This window comes from Elaeis guineensis, chromosome 6 (genome assembly GCF_000442705.2).
Source record: "Elaeis guineensis isolate ETL-2024a chromosome 6, EG11, whole genome shotgun sequence".
NCBI lineage: Eukaryota > Viridiplantae > Streptophyta > Magnoliopsida > Arecales > Arecaceae > Elaeis > Elaeis guineensis.
In genome coordinates this window covers 3,921,806-3,940,301 of record NC_025998.2, presented here as the reverse complement: position 1 = coordinate 3,940,301, position 18,496 = coordinate 3,921,806, and the positions used below count along the sequence as shown (strand labels likewise).

General features: G+C 34.3%; 1 pseudogene; it reads left to right on the top strand.

Moving 5' to 3' along the window:
* LOC105047793 (uncharacterized) overlaps positions 1-8,570 on the top strand; it is a 37,203-nt pseudogene extending 28,633 nt beyond the window's left edge.
* Positions 8,571-18,496: the final 9,926 nt, after the last annotated feature.

The following is an 18,496-nucleotide window of genomic DNA, read 5'->3' as shown; positions in this document are numbered from 1 at the left end:
TTATATATCATGTTTTTGCTTGAATCCTTATACTTATTTTCTTTTTAACATTTAACTTGAAGTTTATAATTTCTAATTTTTTGATATTGGAGGCTCCTAGACATGCAAACAGTGTCTTAGAGGTAAGGTTTTACGTCCTATGGGATGGAGGTATCTTGATATCTCCATGGAACGGGACGCCCCACTATCTCGTTCCGTTCCGTCTCGTCCCGACAGCTGTCTCAATTATACATCCCATTAGATATCCTCCTTTTCTCTCTCCTTCTTCTTTCATTTCATTTCTTTTTTCTTTTCTTCCTTTTTTTTCTTTTTCTTCTATCTTCCTTTCTTTTCTTTTATTTTTGTTTGATTTTTTTATCCCTTTCTTTTTTTTTTTTCATTTTTCTTATTCTTTCTCTTTCCTTTCTTCCTTCTTTTCTTTCTTTTTATTCTTCATTTTTCTTCATTTTTCCTTTCACTTTTTTCCTTTCATCTTCCTTTTTTTCTTTTCTCTTTCTTCTTCTCTTCCTATATTGATGGGTTTCGGAGTCCCAACTCCGTTCCGATCCCGTTTTCTCACATGAACAGGATGGGATGGCTGGAACGCCTCCCGTCCTGTCGGGACGTAAAACCTTGCTTAGAGGTATCTTGGCTACTTATTATATGAATATGGTCCATACCAAAAGATAAGTACATCAGAATCTTATTGGCTAGGTTAAATTAGCAACATAACTTGCTTGAAGCTATGACAATCAAAGTTGTTATTGTGCTTTTGATCGATAGTAAATTGAGACAGTGCCATCTGCCAAAATACTTGCAATTGGCCGATTCCAAGTTGAGAGTTTTTCAAATATTTTAGATTTAGCTTCTTAACAATTACTTGTGCAACTTTAGAAGGCACTAAAAATTTACCCATTTTACCATCTTTATACTGAAGTTTTATTAAAGATCATGGATGAGCCTAATCTCTCTCTCTCTCTCTCTCTCTGTCTGTGATCAAATACCTGAATGAAATCATGGGGAAGTGTTTTTTGTAAATTATCTTTCTTGTTTATTTTATTAATTAGCTTGGTTTGACTTGATTGATATAACTTCTATATACTGGAGTGGCATTCGTGAAGTTTGACCTGGACCTGCTATTATATTTGTAAATTTGGTCTCAGCTAGCGGTTATTATATATCATATCTATTATCTAATGTTCTGACATGTGGTGGCTGAGATGATGCCCTCTAGAATATCATAATTGGATCTGAAGAAGGTTAAGCAATTCTTGTAACATTTTTTATTTAATTATAAAAATATAATGCGAAAGCCATTACCTTCCTGTTTTCCTTTCCTCAGGTGGTTCGATTAGCCTCTTGTCAGCATGCTCCTTCGATACCGCCATTCATTGCATTGCCAAAACAGTCCAAAGTAGATAGGGAAGGTACATTTATGCAGAAAGAGGTTGAAGAAAGAAAAACTAATGAAGTTGCTGTTGCTGGAGGAGGGGTATCCGTGGCAGTCACTCGTTTTCCTCCAGAACAGAAACGCCCTGTAGGACCTCTTGTTGTGGTAGGTGTCAGAGATGGGGTTCTTTGGCTTATTGACAGGGAATAACACATCTCTTGTCATAGGAATCAGAAAATTATGATTCAATGCCTCAATGATATGTTATGTTTTTTCTTTTTGATGGTTTATCATGGCATACAACATGTCAAGAATCATTAGATGATGCCCCTTCAAGTTTTATCTTTTATGCTAGCACCAAATTAGTGGTATATTAATTGCTATTGCCAGTTTACACATTAGCAAATGCTGAAGATTGGTAAGATTACTAGGAAGGAACATGCTTGTGTGTATTTTCTGAATTTTTACACTTTAAATTACATGATGCATTTTTTGGTTCTTAAGCTTCCACACATGACTGGCTTGTGTGGAACAACATCTAAGACTCCTTTCCAGTTCTCCTCAGCTGGGCTCTGTTTAGTCTTATGGGATAAGTTCATTTGAAGTATATGTAGATGATGCTATTCACGTTGTCCAGCTAGGGCCAAGTTTGATGTTTTTTTTTTTCCTGATGGCATTAGCTAGCATCTCTTCCACTAGAAGTACTATCTTTATGCATTGTTTAGGGTTTGGTAATTTTGAACGTTGATATGTTTGGGGTATCTAGTTATCCATGTCATTCAATTATAGTAAGAAACTCGGATGCAAATGATGGCTTTGAGAGAATATACTCTGAAATTCAGTAAAAGAATGATGGTTGTTAGGAACGGTTCATAATCTATCACTTGATATTATGCAAATATAAATGAGTTGGGAAGCTGATACTTAGAAATTTGAGGGCTTTAATTATCATGAACTATGTGTTACTTGGGTAGCATCCTAGTATGTATTGTTGGAGGAGAGGATACATCCTTACGTCTATGGACAATACATGATGATGTGAACTTATCGAGACCTAGATGCTAACATAGTGAAATGCTTTTAGTGGAGTGATGATTGAGACTTGTCTTACTCTTTTTCATTCTTTCCAACCTGGTGGGCTATATAATGTTCAATTTTTGTAGGTGACATTCATTAGGAGTTTTCTTGAAGAGCGTCAGATGCTATTTAAGTACAGATACTCCATTCATTCCTTTGCATGCTAAATGTTGGATTGGTGCCTTCACTTTCAACTACTTCCACCATCATATATATATAAATCATCTGGAAGCTATAAACTACACATGCTTCCCATTCCAGAATGTCTCTAATGTTGGCAGCTGATATTATCAATTTTTTCCTTTTCCTTTAAAAAACATATATCTCTACTTGGGGATCGGTAGCTGGTCTCGTTCTAGTTAGTCAAGCAGGTTACATTCAAGAGTGTTTCAAGTGGATGCAGAGGTACTATCAGAGGTTGTTTGACAATGATAACCATCTTATGAGAATAATTGCTGTACTAACAGATACATGAAAGCATCCTTAAAATGTTTGCTTGAAAGAGAATTATTTCTTTGTTCTCACACATTTTATGTATACCACAAAATAAGGAACCTTGACTTCCTATTGAGTTTTTTTGCTTTTGTTCACTGTTAAGGTTTATTTGGATCAATATGTTTTATCTTGTTCTGTTCGACAAGTTCTGTGCTGCTAACTAGTATCTTTTGTTCAATCGAAAGATCATTTTTTTCTTGATTTATCGACTCTTTTTCTCCTTTTGATGGAGTAATCGAGCATATCCTGGATCTTGTTAGGCAGATTACTTCTTAAAACAAATCATGAACCTTGCTTGCTATATCGTCCAGTTATGCAGTTGACAAGTATCTGATGCTTGAACTATGTCTTTCTCAGGTACATGTGTGCACATGCCTTGGCTCTCAGCCATCCAGGTATTCGTTGCTGGTGCCTTGCTGCCTATGGTGATGCAGTTAGCGCAGTGAAATGGTACTATGCAGAAGATTTTACCTTGTGATTGCTTCTTAAAGAACACTGAATTTCAATACTTCCACAGGGGACAAGTAGACTTGGCCGGGAACACCATGATGATTTGGCTCAGTTCATGCTTGGGATGGGATATGCAACCGAAGCTCTTCATTTACCTGGAATATCCAAAAGGTTTGAAGGCAGAACTTCTTCAGATTGTGTTAATTGTGTGGAATTGTTGCATAGACTTTTTAAAAAAAAAAAAAAAAATGCAAACCAGCATAAGTACTATAACTAGTCTATAGTTCGATCAGCACTTGGTGGCAGCATTTGACTTTGGCTGTGCCTGGTTGTGAAAATTGGTAACAATTTAGAGTTCAGAGGTCAGTTCATGATGTTAAAATTGCAGTGATGCTCCCTAGGTTGGAGTTTGACTTGGCCATGAAGAGCAATAACCTGAAGAGAGCGCTTCAGTGCTTGTTGACAATGAGTAATAGCAGAGATATTGGGCAGGAAACTGCTGGCACAGATGTGGCTGAGATTCTCAGTTTGACAGCTGCTAAGCAGGAGAATCTTGTGGATACTGTCCAAGGAATATCCAAGTTCGCCGAGGAGTTCATGGACCTGATTGACGCTGCAGATGCTACTGGACAAGCTGATATAGCCCGTGAAGCTCTCAAGAGATTAGCTTCTGCAGGATCTGTAAAAGGTGCTTTGCAAGTAAAAGTTTTGAGAGGAGTAGCCCTGCAACTTGCAAATCATGGAGAGATGACTAGGCTTTCGGTATGTAATTAGCTCTGAATTCTTATTTTGCAATCTCTGCTTAAAGGTATGATGTGAGCTATTATTACTTCACCCAACAGCTGAAACATTGGCTTAACCAAAAAAGTAAATCCTGCATTGAGTTTTCATCTATGACCTGGGGTCAACCTTGATGGGGAGTGTTCCTATATCCTGTTCAAGTCTTTCCAAAATTGCACCCAACTTTCGGATTTTTTCTTCAATCGTATTGTTCCCTTTCTATCTGCTTGTGGGACATGTTTAAACCTGTCTCCATGGTCAATAATTTTATGCTCTTGGCAATGTCCTTAGAGATACTTTATGTTGTCCGGTGCATAAGAATGTATGGCTTTTTAAACTAGGCTTAATAAGTTCTATTTGAAAATTCTATATTGAATATCTTGTGGACATATTATTTATTTGATTTAAGGTCTTGAGGCGAAGTAAATACTCCTTTTCCTTTTGCTTTCATCTTCTTCATCTCCATCACTAGAGCCTGCATGAGCTGGTAACTATTGCTGTCATCCTGAACCATCTCCACTACCATTCCTTTCCCAACCACCACATATGAGCATCTTATCGATGCAGCACTCATCAATTTGCATCTGCATCCTGCCTCCAAATCGTTCGAACTTCGAACCATTGCCCCTTTACTGCTCCACTTGGCTAACCATTTCACCAGCAAAGGGTCTGGTTCTTTCAGCTAAAGTATCTAGGAGTTGTGGTATCCTTTTGACAGAATGGTTGTAATATTGGAAATGATCTGACACATTTTCTGTCACTAGGAATATTGTTTTGTTGGTTATTCAAAATTGGACTTCTATAGTTGTATAAAGTATTTCTGCATTACTTCTTTTTTCTAACTTTTTGCAGTGACATTTTATCTGTATCTTCTTTTAACATTTTATAGGGGATATATGTGATTTGTTTAGCTATAATGTATTGCAAGAGATTGATACTAATGCCTTCCAACAGTTTCTTCGTTAAATATGATGAGAAGGCCAGCCTGCCTAGTTTAAGCAATTAATAATTGGTACTGTTTTGGTACCTGCAAGTGTCGTTTTACATGCAGGATTGACAATGCTCAGAGTTCTAATTAACGGACTTTATATATTCCAGACATTGGTCACGAATCTGATTACAGCTGGCCATGGATGCGAGGCAGCATTTGCTGCTGCAGTTTTGGGTGATAATGCATTGATGGAGAAGGCATGGTAGGACACCGGGATGCTTGCGGAGTCCGTACTCCATGCTCATGTAAGTACTCTTCTCCACGTTCACCAACAGGAAGACCAATGGATTTTAGTCCCCATCCTGCCTATAATTAAGTGGTCTTTAGTTGTAGAAACATGGTAATTATCTCAAAATGCATGCCAGCCAATGTACCATGTTTGGTTGTGGTAATAGATGGTTCTTTTTCGACTGCACAAGAATAGTTGCAATTTAAAATGATTCATCCTATCTTCCATGATAGTCACAAATGGTGGCTCCTTCAAGTTGGCTATATCATCTCCTTAACATCTGTCCTAATCAGTGTTTTCTAGCCCTTGGTGTCATATAATTTGGTCTTTTTGGACAGATTATTTGGTTTTTTAGGAGGGCTGATGCAACCATGAACAAATGAATATACTTGACAAATGTTATGATGCTCTGAGACTATGGCCTAGTGCAGCATATTTTGGTCCCTTGGACAGACTATGATACTCTGAGACTATGGCATACTCTCAGAAAGTTGAAAGAGCACGACTGTTATGTAGAATCATAGATATTTTTTTTTGTCAATAAAATGGTAAAAGTGGAAAGCTTGTATGTTTCCTTCCAAGTCTAGCCAGAGCCATCCTGTGTGCTTGCCTGGCCGCTAATATTCTTATATTTTCAGGCCCATGGTCGCCCAACATTGAATCACCTGGTCCAAGCATGGAATAAGATGCTGCAAAAGGAGCTTGAGCTTACACCCTCTGCAAAAACTGATGCTGCTGCAGCATTTTTGGCATCACTTGAGGAAACAAAGCTCACGAGCTTAGGGGAAGCTGGAAAGAAGCCTCCTATAGAGATCCTTCCTCCAGGGATGGCATCTCTCTCAGCTCCGCCTGTTACAATTAAAAAGCCTCCTACCACATCAACACAGACCCCTACTCCCACTTCGGCACAAAGCACTGCTCCCGCTGCGGCACAGAGTTCTACTGCCACCGAGGGCAGTTCCCAGCCAGAGCCGGAGAAGCCATTAATGTTAGAAGCTCCTCCACCTGCCGAGCCAACAGAGAGCAATCCTCCAGTCTCTGAGACTGCGAGTGGCCCAGTTGCTTCCCCATAGGTTGTTGAAGTTCCACCCACCACAGAGCCACCACCTCCTGCTGCAGAGACTGCTGTCTGAACCTTTTATTTTCCTTGAATATTTTTTCCACTCCATTCTTTTTGTGGTATTCGTGTAGGTTTCTCTTCTTAGTTGGTTTTAATCGAGGGAGTTAGTGAGTGGTATACAGCCTTCTTCTGTCTGCTGGTTATCTTTACCGAGAGTTGTTCCAAAATGTGAGTCAGGGGCAGCATGTCAACTTTTTAGCACACTGCCAAGCATAAGACGGTAGTTGTGTTGCTCAGAGTAGAAGCTTGATTTCTACTAATTTTGTTCCAAGATTTGCTTATAAGTATGGCATGTGCTCCACTCGGCACTCATAGATCTTCATGATACTGGCATCTCAGAATGTCGTTTCTTCGGGCCATTGTGCACAAGTGGAAGTACCCTATTTCACCATTGGAGTGGATTTCTTGAATCAAAAAAGTCATTTTTCTTTGATTGTGGCTGTAGAGAAGGTTTGTGAAGATGCAGGATCTCTGCCTTCTCGTTGTCATCATTGAAATGGATCTTCTATTTGAAGTCTGTGATCGGAGGATGAGGACCATGAAGGGTAGAGATTTTATTCGTCCAGAGAGAAACCTTGGAATTGTCTCCCAAAAGCCCTAAACAAAGACATTTCATCTGAGAATGAATTGTCAGATGAGTTGGAACCAAAAGACATCTTGACATGAATCTTTGGGTGGGTGGCCATGGTAGACCAAGTCACCAATGAGGTTTGCTGAGCTCGAAGATGTTCCCTCAGAGGTGGGAGATCCCGGACAAGCCATTGTTGATGAATTAGAAGAAGCGGATCTAGAGATGGAAAGCCCGGGCCACCCTACACCTTTTCATTTTCACTGCCTTGTCGCCTCCTGGAGGCTCTGTGGTTTCACTCCATGGTATTAAATCTTCGTTCACCTTTCCGACTCACGATGCATGTGGCCATTTGAAATAGAAGATGCAGCCTTGAAATATCTCTTTTCCTTTTTAGGACTCATTTGATTTGTAGAAATTTTTTTTTTTTATAAAAAGTTATTTTTTTAAAATACAATATCTAAGAATATGGTTTTGATATTTTTGTTTGATCGTAGAAAAGTAGCTTATTGTAAAATAATTTATATTCGATTAAATATTTATTTTTTTAAAAAAATTATATAAAATATCTATTATATCTTTAACAGATATTAATTTCAAATTCTACATAAATATTAATATAATATTTATATTAATATAAATATAATTTAAATATAATATAACATTAATATAATATATATAATATTAGATTATAATAATTATTATATTAATACAACATTAATATATATCTATTGATATAATATTAATATTTTAATATAACAAATGTATTGATATAGATATTAATATAATATTAATATTAATAAATTAATATTATATTAATATGAATAAAAATATTATATTACTATAAATATAAAATAATATTAATATAATATAATATTTATATTTATCGGAACAACATTAAAAAGATATTTTTGAAAAAAAATTATGAATTTTCATTCTATAAGAAATTCTAAAATTTATCTCTTCTATGGGAATATACTTTCTAAGAAATGTGAAAAATATCTTTTCATAAGGAGAGCTTTTGTTATTCTTCATCTTGAAATTCTAATCAGACAAGGAAATTTTTCTTTACTTTCAAAAAATTATCTTTTCCTCCCTTCATTTCTACGAACCAAACAAATCCTTAGTCTGTGTAGATCTTATATTTTTCTATACAACTGAAATAGTTGTTCTGTCTGTACGCAAAAAAAGAAATTGCTCCATGAGTATAATAACTATTTTAGTTGATAAACTAAAACAAAGAAAAAGAAGACATAATTCAGAAAAATTATTTAGATTACCACTTTTGGAGTACTTTTTGCCGACAAGGCTAAAATGGTGCAGATCCACGTCTATCTTTTTTTCTTGAGGGGAGGGTATCAAGCATACGTGACGGTCAGTGCCAGTTTGAAGTGGGACCAGACATTGTTCTGCTGCACACATGATCCTCTGCTTCAGTGTAAACACTTGCACATTGTGTTCTGTATATGATATTGGGGAATTTATGTTTCATATGGAACCATGCAAAGTGTCATTGTTTAACTGATTCTTATGATTACTTCTGTGAATATAGCCCTGATGACATAGATAAGCCTGGGCATATAAAATCGATTCATGTTATTCTCTTTTGCCAAAATCCGACCTTGTATTGAGAAATCCCCACATGCATTATTCTTTGGATATTTTCTTTATCATGTAATTTTACAAGTCTATATTTCTCACTTTGGAGGCTAAATTACTTTCACCTTGATCAAGCCTTTATCGTTGCAAAATAGTCATCTAGAATGTAATCAAATATTTGCAATATTATTTTACATGTTTATACGAGCATTGGTCATTTCAGTTAAAAAGATGTTCCGAGAGAACGAAATGCCATTTCAATTCTCTTTCACAAAATGTTAAAGTTACATAGTTTTTTAGAGTATTATATAAACTTCGCGGCGATGGCAAAGAATAGTGAAAGATTTGAATCTCATCATTGGTCCTTAAAGATGTCTCTTAAATTCAGAACTCCTACATACATCGATAGAAAATCTTTATTCATGGCAAGCTTTCTTCAAATATCAAGACTTAATATTGTACAATGATTTTTTAAAAATCTTCTATTCATTTATCTCCTTTTATATGAAATTTTCTTGCATGAATAATAAATATGGTATGTTGCTGACACATGCTAAATTTTTCCTTGCTAGTCAAGGTTGCAAGTACAAATCCATGAAACCAATAAAGCTGAAGGATTCCTTTATTATACATATAAAAAAGGTCAAATATGCAAAAAAAAAAAATTTAGACAAGCATATTAATTGAAGGTTGGTGTAAAAAGTTTAGAAGAATGTGTAATAAGAAGAATAGTGGAAGAAATATTAGATTGGTACTATGAGAAACAATTTTTAGAATTGGAACTTTGCTCACGCATAGGAATTAAAATTTAATTTGTAAACAAGTTAAATGCATGAAGGAAAATAGCATTCATGTAATTACTTATTTTGGTTAAACATATTGTAAATGCAACGAGAGCTATGTTGGTGCCTAACTCCTTTCCCCTTCATATCACCAACAAAAAGGTTTAAAATAGAAATGTATCTGGATGGGCGTAAGATATAATATTTTATTTTTAAATTTAAAAGTTTGGGTTAGCATTTAATTGTAGAATGAACTTCTACAAGATCCCCTTAAATTATGAAATTAAAACTTCCTATTTTTAGCATAAGTTGTCAGAGTTCAGTATTTTCTAGCCTTGCATTTTTTGAACATTTGCATTTTTTTTAACAGTCAATACCTATCAAAAATTTCAACAAATTTAATTTTTTAATATAGAAAAGATAAAATATGAATTTAAAATTTTATAAAATTTATTTGTAGTCCGAAACAAATATGCTATGCTTGTCCAGTGTGATATCGAAGAAGAGAGCTCTTTTCCCGAATAATACAAAAAAAAAATTTTTTATCAAAATATATTCAAACCAAACTTATTTACCAAAGTGATGTAAGAGGGAAAAACGCCATTTTGAATGGCGTTTTTTCCCTGCCACGTCACCCCCCATTTCCACGGTGGCATCGTCCCAAAAAAAAAAAAAAAAATAAACGCCATTTGGAATGGCGCTTTTAAAAACGCCATTCCAAATGGCGCTTTTAAAAACGCCATTTTGAATGGCGTTTTTAAAAACGCCATTCAAAATGGCGTTTTCCAATTTTCCCCCCAAAAATAAAGGAAAAAATCGTGGGAAAATAGAAAATTATGTTTTTTAAAATTTAAAATTAGTAAATAAATTAAAAATTTTAATTTTGATTGAATTTTAAAATATAAAGATTTGAATTTGTAATTCATTAAAAAAATTAATTTAGATTTTTTATTTCAAATTTTTTTTAAAAGATGTCCAAAAAAATCTTAAGAAATTAAAAAAAAATTATCATAGAAAATAAAAAAAGAGAAAAAAATATGAAAGAAATAAAAATTTGAAATTAAATTGAAAAACATCATTCGAAATACTTGTCTTCAAAATTTTTAAGAAAATTAAAAATTATAAAATTTTTAAAAAATAAAAAAAAAGAATTATAATGTAAAAATAAAAAAGAATAAAATTTTAAAGATAAATTGAAATTAAAATATTATTTCAAATTACTTTCTCAAATAAAAAATAATAAATTAAAAAAAGATTCAAAAAAATTTTAAAAATAGGCTAAAAAAATTTTATAAAAATAAAATAAGTCTTTAAAAACGCCATTTTGTAAATTGAACTTTAGAAAAAATAATAATTTTTTAATTAAAGAAAAAGAATACGTAATAGAATGCTAAAAAGAAAAAAATAGAAGAGAAATGAAATTATAATTTCAAATGATAACTATTTTAAAATAAATAAAAAAAAGTATCATAGGAAAATAAAAAAATAACAATAAAATAAGAATTATAATTATAAATTTTAAAGAAATTTAATTTTAATTTAAATTAAAAATTATCATTTAAATTATTATTTTCATTATTTCATTTAATTTATTTATTAAAAGATTACAAATACATAATATAAAAAATTGTAAGAAAAGTAGATTTATATTTTTTAGTCGACCCCATGAATCGACTCATGGCTAAAAGAGTTTAACGGCACGCAAAATTTTTGACTGCGACACTCTGTGAGTCGATCCCTTGACTTTCTTTCTGGTAATTTTTATTTTTTAAATTTTTTAAATAGAGGAAGAGAGAGGAAGAGGGAGAGAGGAGGCAGCTCACCGTCGTGCTGTCGGAGAGACGCCGGAGTAGGGAGAAAGAAGAAGAGGGAGAAGGAGAGAAGAAGGGGGGAAAGGAGAAAACGCCGTTTCCTTCGGTGTTTTTTTATTCTTTTTCTTTTTTCTAATTTTTTAAATTTTTTTTCATAATTTGTTTAATTATTTTTTTTAATTTATTAAATTTTTTAATGAGGATAGTAATTTGAATGATAATTTTTAATTGAAATTAAAGATAATTTTTTGTTTTAAATTATAATTTCTATTTTATTACCATTTTTTATCTTTTATTTACTTTTTTTATGATATATTTTTTAATTTAATTTGTAATTTTTATAATTTAAAAATATAATATTAGTTTTCTTTCATTTTTATGATATATTATGTATTCTTTTCCTTTACTTAAATTTGTAAAGGAAGAAGGAGAAGATCGAGAAGGGAGAAGGAGAAGGGAGAAGGAGGGGAAAAAGGGGTTTGGGGAGGGGAGAGAATGGCGTTTTCTCTTTTTTTTTATTTTTTATTTTTTTTAATATCTTTACTTATCTATTTATAATTATTTAATAAATAAATTTAATTAAATAATAAAAATAATAATTTAAATGATATTTTCTAATTTAAATTAAAATTAATTTTTTTTAAAATTTATAATTATAATTCTTATTTTATTATTATTTTAATAATTTTTTTATGATATTTTTTTAAAATTTATTTTAAAAATTTTATCATTTCAAATTATAATTTCAGTTTTCTTTTATTTTTATCTTTTTAGCATTCTATTACGTATTCTTTTTCTTTACTTAAAAATAGACTTATTTTTTCTAAAATTCAATTCAAAGAGCAACATTTGATATATTATTATTTACGTTATAATTTTTATAATCCTTTCAGCATAACATTTTCTCTCCTAATATTCTGAGACACGTTCGAGTATGTGTATCTATATGCACCAATCATAATATCCAATCATTTAAAATTAAATAATATAAAATAAAATCAACATTTAATATTATTCAATAAAATAAAAATGTCAAACGTAAAAAAAAAATACAACAAATATGAAAAAATACTAAATACAAATACAATAAAGACTAAGTCCCACAAGAACGTCGCGGCGCCCATGATCGTCTGTCGGATCATCTACGGACTGAGAGACCCGTTCAACTCTCTCATCTGGATACACGGATGGATGCCTCTCAAAAAAGTATCATACTCATGTGCAACTGGTACCCGGTGATGGCATCTGGGGGATGTACGAAGAAGAAGACGCTGCCATCTGTAGATGAAAAGGCGGTGGCATCTGTGCAGCATCAAATGATGACATATGCGGTGATGGCATATGTGAAGCATATGGTGACGGCGTATAACTCATATCTAGCGCCCGAACTGCTCCATACCAAAGCGCACAGGTATGTGGATCAACACCAATCGCCACAAATGTTCCGGAACCTGTTCTCTCCATCTCCCGCAGTATCTGAATCCGCTCGTCCTCATCAGTCGTAGATAAAGCACGACGAGCGTCCAACACGAGATCCGACATAGAATAAGTCTATAAAATAAAAATAGAACAGTTAGTATAAAACAATCAGTATAGTGTACAATATAAAACAAAAATATAACACAAATAACATGAAGTAATTTTCATAATTTACCAAAAGACGTACAGTAGAACTCTCGCCCTCGTATCCAGAAACTGCATACTGAGACTGTCCAATGACTCGCACCATAATGCTAAAAAATCAAGTCATGTAGTCATCAGTATATGAACGACCTCTCAAAATAGGATCACCATGAACAATAAGATCTCGACGTGCATCCCAAATATCGATGTACTGTGCATGTCTGATACGCCAGTCGATACGAACTCTCCCTCGTCGATCAATACGATGAAGTCCCTAACTGGTATCAAACTGCTCTGGACCCACAACCAATCGAGACGGGACCCACCGCCGGGAGAGACGGGGGCTGAGGACCGCCGTCGGGGCGCGGGAGCCCGCCGTGGCCATCGGGATGCGGGGCTCGCCCCCGGGAAGTACGGCCCGCCGGCATAACATTTTCTCTCCTAATGTTCTGAGACACGTTCGAGTATGTGTATCCATATGCACAAATCATAATATCCAATAATTTAAAATTAAATAATATAAAATGAAATCAATATTTAATATTATTCAATAGAATCAAAATGTTAAATATATCAAAAAAAATAGTACAACAAAAATGTAAAAATACTAAATACAAATACAATAAAGACTAAGTCCCACAAGGACGTCGCGGCGCCCGTGGTCGCTTGGACCTTCTCAGGAAGGTCCTCGTCGGCTGCTCCTGCTGTGATGGCTCCTCTCCTATATCAGTGGAGGAGATCTGCTGATCATGCTGCTCAGGAATAACTGATGCTGTCGGATCATCTACGGACTGAGAGACCGTTCAACTCTCTCATCTGGATACACGGATGGACCTGAAAAAAAAGTATCATACTCATGTGGCCAACTGGTACCCGTGATGGCATCTGGGGGATGTAGGACGAAGAAGACGCTGCCATCTGTGGATGAAAAAGCGGTGGCATCTGTGCAGCATCGAATGATGACATATGCGGAATATGCGGTGATGGCATATGTGAAGCATATGGTGACGGCGTATAACTCATATCTGGCGTCCGAACTGCTCCATACCAAGGCGCACAGGTATGTGGATCAACACCAATCGCCCTCAATGCTCCGGAACCTGTTCTCTCCATCTCCCGCAGTATCTGAATCCGCTCGTCCTCATCAGTCGTAGATAAAGCACGACGAGTGTCCAATACGAGTTCCGACACAGAATCAGTCTATAACATAGAAATAGAACAGTTAGTATAAAACAATCAGTATAGTGTACAATATAAAACAAAAATATAACACAAATAACATGAAGTAATTTTCGTAATCTTACCAAAAGACGTACAGTAGAACTCTCGCCCTCGTATCCAGAAACTGCATACTGAGACTGTCCAATGACTCGCACTGTAATGCTAAAAAATCAAGCCATGTAGTCATCAGTATATGAACGACCTCTCAAAATAGGATCACCATGAACAATGTGATCTCGACGTGCATCCCAAATATCGATGTACTGTGCATGTCTGATACGCCAGTCGATACGAGCTCTCCCTCGTCGATCAATACGATGAAGTCCCTGACTGGTATCAAACTGCTCTGGGATGCCCTGAATCTGACCAAACTGCCGCAGGACACGATCGGGAAGATGCCACTCTACCACATCAAAACAAATAAGCGGCACCCTAGCAGTCCATATGTCGTGTCCAACTGTACACATCTGCGGCAGTATAGCCAATATCCCATCTGTATATGGCTCCCACAAAAACTGATATAATATAATTAAAATAAAAAAAATTAATAAAAATTTATAATAGATTATGAATACTGTAAATTGATATTTGTAAAAAATTTAAAATTTATCCGTCTAGATGTATCAACTAATGTATCCAACTGGCACCTATAAACCCGTGCCACTCTTGTCGATACGTGATGAACGTTGAATGCAACGTTCCATCTGTTTCACAATGTACTAATATTAAATAAATTTAAAAAAAAAAATTTAAATAAAAATAATAATATTTCGATACCTGTATCCTAATGGACCGTCTAGTCTGAATGGAACATCAGGATCCTGCTGCTCTGATGGCATCTCGAGCAACTGTCGTCGTAATGGACTGATAGTCGGCATACGCTCCCATACCCAAATCTGCAAATTTCAAAAATTAAATAAATAATATATTCAATATCATATATAATTAAATATTAAAAATAAAAAATTTAATTCACATACCTGCAATAATACAAGATAACCGCCAATCTCGCTCTGATCAGCATAGGCCCCCCGACACATAGCTCGGTATAGACAAGCTAGTACTGCACTGCCCCAACTGAGTCGACGAGCGAAGTCTAAATCCTCTAATAATGGCAGAAACATCAACTTCATCTTATTCGATGAAGTATCAGGTAACAGGACACCACCTAACAATCGCAGCACCTGACCCCTAACATACTGCTGCACCATCTCCTCCGGTGCATCATCCGCAATATGAAAATGACGATAACGATCATCCAAACACTCAATCCTGAGTCGTGAATGATCGAAAAAATGTGCGTCGGGCTCAAACCCTAACAATCGCAAGCACAAAGCCTGTCACTCCGGAATGGTAAGTGCGGGATCAACTCCGGTAACTGGATCTCCATCAACTGGTAGTCCAGTAAGGATGCTGACATCCTGTAAAGTGATGGTCGCCTCACCAAATGGAAGATGAAATGTGTGTGTCTCTGGACGCCATCTCTCAAGCAAAGCAGTAATAAGACCAACGTCCATCTGTATACGACCGATCCGATATACTCCATAAAATCCCAGATATCGTAAATAATCTAACACTCTACGTGGGATATCCTCTGTCCTCCAAAAATCTGCATCGGATCGTCGTAGACGAAGATGTCTGGACTCCTGTAATAAAATATAATAATTAGATAACGTATATGATTTTTAAAATGAAAATTTAAAGAGTAAAAAAGATTGTAATACTTACACCGCCATTTAAAATAGTCTGCGATCGATGATGCTCCTGCAATGTAAGAATACTGCTGTCTCGAGGACCGGGATATCGTGGATCGTAAGCCATAATACGCTGCCTCAAGCAAAATTATCACAGATATATTAAAAAAAGTAAGACAATATTTTAAATTTTTTTTTAAAATATAATATTATCACACAATACAACTTAAACATAAAATTCAGTTCATCCCAACATATTACACACGTAAATTCAAATACAATCTCGCAGTAATTCATAAAACACTGACAAAAATAAATTTTCAAAGCTTTCAATTTCTTCCGCTGCTTGAAGTTGAAGTATGTTGAACTATCCTAGGACAGCGACGACGATCATGACCCTGTTCCCTACAAATACCACAGTGATTCTTATTTCTTATTTGCCTATCATCCATCTCATTTCGTAGTCTCGTTGACTTTGGTCTACCTTTCTGCTTCGGTCTCAAACGATGATGATCAGGCATGTATTTGAACATACGTGTATGCATCCAATAATCTTCATGTGGTAGTGGATTGAAATTACCGTCCAAGCATTCATATATGCTGTAATTGTATATGCATCATCCACAAAATCACTAAAATGTACAGCAATTTCCCTTAGTTCTCCCCACACGACTCAAAATGTGTGAGGAGAACTAAAGAAAAATACTGTCCGAAATATCTCTCGAACCCTCCGCATATCATTCGAATAATGTAATTATCTATAGAATTAAATGCAATTCCCAAACTGTCCAAACTGGACAATCAATTGATCAATGTATGTATTTTACGATATCCATATAAAAATATATATGAAATATATATTTTATACGGATAACGTAGAATATTATACATTGATCAATTGACGGGTCTACGTTTTCATGAAATGCAATATATTTAAAAATTTAAAATACAATTGAAAAAATTTACATGATACATGCATCATATCATCAACAAATAGGTACAGATAGATCCTATCCCATTCGAGAATTGCATTAATTCTATAGATTAATTACATTAATCAAACGATACGCAAAAAGGACCGAAAGAAATTTCGGCAGCATTTCCCTTAGTTCTCCCCACACGACTCAAAATGTGTGAGGAGAACTAAAGAAAAATACTGTCCGAAATATCTCTCGAACCCTCCGCATATCATTCGAATAATGTAATTATCTATAGAATTAAATGCAATTCCCAAACTGTCCAAACTGGACAATCAATTGATCAATGTATGTATTTTACGATATCCATATAAAAATATATATGAAATATATATTTTATACGGATAACGTAGAATATTATACATTGATCAATTGACGGGTCAACGTTTTCATGAAATACAATATATTTAAAAATTTAAAATACAATTGAAAAAATTTACATGATACATGCATCATATCATCAACAAATAGGTACAGATAGATCCTATCCCATTCGGGAATTACATTAATTCTATAGATTAATTACATTAATCAAACGATACGCAAAAAGGACCGAAAGAAATTTCGGTAGCATTTCCCCTTAGTTCTCCCCACACGACTCAAAATGTGTGAGGAGAACTAAAGAAAAATACTGTCCGAAATATCTCTCGAACCCTCTGCATATCATTCGAATAATGTATTATCTATAGAATTAAATGCAATTCCCAAACTGTCCAAACTGGACAATCAATTGATCAATGTATGTATTTTACGATATCCATATAAAAATATATATGAATATATATTTTATACGGATAACATAGAATATTATACATTGATCAATTGACGGGTCTACGTTTTCATGAAATGCAATATATTTAAAAATTTAAAATACAATTGAAAAAATTTACATGATACATGCATCATATCATCAACAAATAGGTACAGATAGATCCTATCCCATTCGGGAATTGCATTAATTCTATAGATTAATTACATTAATCAAACGATACGCAAAAAGGACCGAAAGAAATTTCGGCAGCATTTCCCCTTAGTTCTCCCCACACGACTCAAAATGTGTGAGGAGAACTAAAGAAAAATACTGTCCGAAATATCTCTCGAACCCTCCGCATATCATTCGAATAATGTAATTATCTATAGAATTAAATGCAATTCCCAAACTGTCCAAACTGGACAATCAATTGATCAATGTATGTATTTTACGATATCCATATAAAAATATATATGAAATATATATTTTATACGGATAACGTAGAATATTATACATTAATCAATTGACGGGTCTACGTTTTCATGAAATACAATATATTTAAAAATTTAAAATACAATTGAAAAAATTTACATGATACATGCATCATATCATCAACAAATAGGTACAGATAGATCCTATCCCATTCGGAAATTGCATTAATTCTATAGATTAATTACATTAATCAAACGATACGCAAAAATGACCGAAAGAAATTTCGGCAGCATTTCCCTTAGTTCTCCCCACACGACTCAAAATGTGTGAGGAGAACTAAAGAAAAATACTGTCCGAAATATCTCTCGAACCCTCCGCATATCATTCGAATAATGTAATTATCTATAGAATTAAATGCAATTCCCAAACTGTCCAAACTGGACAATCAATTGATAATGTATGTATTTTACGATATCCATATAAAAATATATATGAAATATATATTTTATACGGATAACGTAGAATAT